We start from the raw sequence: 4,610 nt of genomic DNA on the forward strand, positions 1-4,610 counted from the left end.
TATGTACGTATGTATATGTGTGTACATGTGTGTATGTGTACGTGTGTGTGTGCGCGCGTGAGAGAGAGAGTGAAGGTGTGTTTTGTCATGTATGTGTAAGTGGCACTCACTCGCTCTCTCTCTTACCCACACATACATACACACACGCACACTATCTTTCCTATACACGTACATCAATACCTATGCATACATCTTTTTTGTATGTATGTGTGCTAGCACATGTGAGAGAAAGAATGAGTGATTGTATAACACATGGAGAAATGAATGTCTTTTAAGGTACACACTCTTATAGAAAATGTAACATCGTCGTCGTCGTGGTATAAAATGTGGTTTAGGATAACTGAATTATAGGACAGTTACAATGTTAAATTTTTGCAAATATGTAAATTAAAATAAAGTTTATTTGTTAGCCGAAAGATTACTGAATCTTTTGATACCCCATACGTCAAAATCGGAAACTCAGTTTTCGAATGTGTTCGTGAATTTCCATAATTTTTTTATATTTCTTTATGCTTTCAAGAGAGCAGAAATTGAAAGAGAAGAGAAAGTGAAAAGACGATATTTGCTTTGAAGTGAGAGCAGAAAGTGAAAGAGAGGAGAAAATGAAAGATGTATGTACGTGTATATAAAATGGACGTGTGTGGAATGCGTATGCGTGAGAGAGAGAGAGAGAGAGAGGAGAGAAAGTGAGTGAGTGAAGGTGTATGTTGTCATATATGTGTAAGTAGCACCCACTCGGGCTCTCTCTCTCTGTTTCACACACATACACACATCTTTCATATACACATAATCTTTTATATACATATGCATACATTTTTTGGGTATATATGTGTGCATGTGCGAGTGCATTTGTGAGAGAGAATGAGTGACTGTATTTCGTTATAACATATAGGGAAATGGATTTTATTTTAAGGTACACACTCATATGGAAAATGTGATGTCGTCGTCGTTGTCGTCGTGGTATAAAAGGTTTACGATAGTTGACTTATAGAAAAGATTATAGTGTAAAATTTTTGTAATACAAATATGTAAATGAAAATAAAGTTTATTTGCTAGTCGTAAGATTGCTGAATCTTTTGATACCCCATATGTCAAAATCGGCAACTCAGTTTTGGAAAGCATAAAGAAGACACGCGCGCGCGCACACGCACACACACACCACCACACACACAAGCACACGCACGCGCACACACACACACACACACACACACACACACACACACACACACACACGCATACACTCAAACTCCTCTTTTATATATATGGACGACGTCTCTGTCTATTGTTCTCCCTGTCTCTCTTTCACATTCCCTGCGTGTTTATCTCTTCTTTTCCCCTTCCCTTGGATGATATCAGCCAGCCTCATTATGCCACATTTTCCTAAGCCAAATATTTTTGCCCTCTTCTCACTTTATCATGTAATAGCCCAACCCCCGTAGTCGGTTCATTCTCGATTTTTATCAAAATCCAATTAGCCCATAGTTGAACTGGACGTTAGTTCGGCATGTATACAAAGTTTGGTGAGGATTAGTTTCCTGGTTTGGGCACCAAGATGGTAACAGACAGAGAGAAATTGCCATTTATATATAAGATGCTTGCACGTTTATCATTTGTATTTCAATCCCGCCTGAAGACGACTTCAGCATAATTAAATGCTCCCCAAACACAGAAACATATGTAACGGATGAAATAAAGGAATATCAAAGTCATGTTTCATGTTTTTCTCTCACAACACACACACACACACACACACACACACACACACAATACACACAACTCACACGCACATGTATACCTATCTATCTATCTGTCTGACTCTATCTATTTCACACATACACATACGCACAAACACACGCGCGCACACACACACACACACATATATATATTATAGGCATTAATTATTCGCTATACATATTTATAATGCATGATTTATTTTTCCAGATGTTAAATTCTGCTATATATTCATCATTGTAGACTTACATCGTTAATCTACTCGCTCCATTATTTCATTTTGGAGTCCTTTTGTGATAGATTTTATCCCAACTGTAAACCTGTGGGATTGTGACACATACTTCATGACTGTATCTAATGTTACACACACACACACACACCAGCATACATACACACACGTTCCCATATATATATATCTACAAATATACATACTTACACACACATATACATATGTATGTATGTAGATGTGCGTATGTGTATATATATATATACTTATAAACAAACATCTATATATGTACGTATGCATGTATGTATGTATGCATGCATACATGCATGTATGTATGTATGTACGTATGTATGTATGTATGTATGTATGTATGTATGTATGTATGTATGTATGTATGTATCTATCTATCTATCTATTTATCTATACATTTATATACATACAGACGCTTATATATTTCATGTGTGTGCGTGTGTGCGTTGTGCGTGTGTGTATGTGTGTGCGTGTGTATGTGTGTATATGTGTGCACCAAATTAGACAGCTAGGCAACGTGTCACACGCACAAACACACATACATACACACATACAGACACACACATACTAATTCGCACAATCTATTACTAATTCACACTCACAAAATCTATTTTCCCATCTATCTCTTATGATATGCGCTTGCGTGTATGTATATACGCGTTAGTATATGTGTATGCACGTGGATTTGCACGCCTACATGTTGTTGTGCGCGTATATGTGCGTATGTGCGTGCAATTATATATTTCCATTAATTATACACACGTGCACTTACACCATTATATATGTATGCATGTATGCAAGTAAGTAAGTGAGTGTGTATGTACAGGGATTGGACAAAATAATGGAAACAGCTTAAAATTTCAAACAAATTTATTTTAATATGGGGTAGGACCACCTTTGGCAGTAATTACAGCTTGAATTCTACAAAGTATGGACTCGTAAAAAGTTTGAATTGTTTCCGAAGGAATTTTTGTCCATTCTTCAGCTAAGACAGTCTCCAATTCTGGTAGTGATGATGGTGGAGGATATCGACTCCTTACTTGTTTTTCTAAAATGCACCATAAATCTTCAATAATATTGAGATCTGGGGACTGTGGTGGTCAGATAAGATGTTCAATTTCATTAGAATGTTCCTCATGCCATTCAGTAACAACTTCAGCTGTGTGAATTGGCGCATTGTCATCCTGAAAGATTGCGATTACCTCCGGAAACAGTTCCGCAACCATAGGATGAATTTGCTCAGATAAAATGCTTAAATAGTCTTGACTATTAATTCTGTCACGAAGAGAAACCATTGGGCCGGCTGATTTCCAAGATATAGCCCTTCGCCCTGATCATCACAGATCCTCCTCCATGTTTAACAGTTGGAAGAAGGCAGTCTGGATAAAATGTTTCTTTTGGATAAAATGCTTCTTTTGGTCGGAAATAAGGTAAATGATAACTCGTCCGAGAAAATAACATTCTTCCACTGCTCTAGGGACCAATTCTGTAGGTTTTTACTCCACTCTGTTTTTGAAAGTAGTAGTTTTCTGATTGCACCCCCCCCGTGAAATCCGGCTTTGTGCAGCTCCCGGCAAACAGTTTTTGTCGAAACTGGGTTCTCGAGGTGGTCATTAAGCTCTGCAGTAGTTTTGGGAGCTGTACTTTTGTGATCCTCTCTAACAATCGCGTAAGAATCCGACGGTCCCTATCTGAAAGTTTTGATTTTCTTCCGGAGTTTTGTTTTAACGAGGAGGTTTTCCCCTCTTTCTCAAAGGCTGTCATTACTTTCGAGACTACTTGACACACCAAACATTTCGGCTGTTTTCGTTATGCTAGAGCCTGTCATACGAGCACCAACAATTTGACATCTTTGAAAGTCTGATAGATCTGACATTTTAATGAATCTCAATTACCTTTCTCTGATGATATCTGAAAAGAAACAGCAATATTAGCAAAACATATTATGGAACACTAATAATAAATTAAAAAAACCCAAAATAAACAAGCTTTTGACGGTTTTATAGATATTTCAAAATTATGATGCTATGATGCTAGGTGTTTCCATTAATTTTTCCACCCCCTGTATATACATATGTATATATATATATGTGTGTGTGTGTGTGTGTGTGTGTGTGTGAACACATATATATACCAGTTCCTGTGGAGGGCTCCTTTCTAGGCCCTGGGACCAACAATGACACTTCATGCATCGAGTACATATTAAATTTTATCAGACTTGAACAATATTTTTCAAGTAATGAACAATTTTCATTAAAACAACGATATAATTTGTCGACTTGGAACTCATCGCAAAGCTGTAGGATAAAAAACAGTACCACCACCATAGGCACCACATCTGCCAAACACACACCATTCTCAGTTCTGACACCACCACCATCAATACCTTTGACTTCGCCGCCTTCCCTTCCACCGACATCATCACCACTGTCTTTCGCATCACTTACTCTCACCGTCATCCCTGACCGCCTCGGCTACTACCACCACCACCACCACCACCACCGCCGCCGCCTCCGCTTCTATCATAACTACAGCTCATACTATTACTATCACCCCATTATCATCACAAAAGGCTAGATGTGTGTATAAAAGAATTGTATTCAGTATGTTAATTCAGTCCCTC

Source organism: Octopus sinensis, linkage group LG2 (assembly GCF_006345805.1).
Source record: "Octopus sinensis linkage group LG2, ASM634580v1, whole genome shotgun sequence".
In the NCBI taxonomy this organism is placed as follows: Eukaryota; Metazoa; Mollusca; class Cephalopoda; order Octopoda; family Octopodidae; genus Octopus; species Octopus sinensis.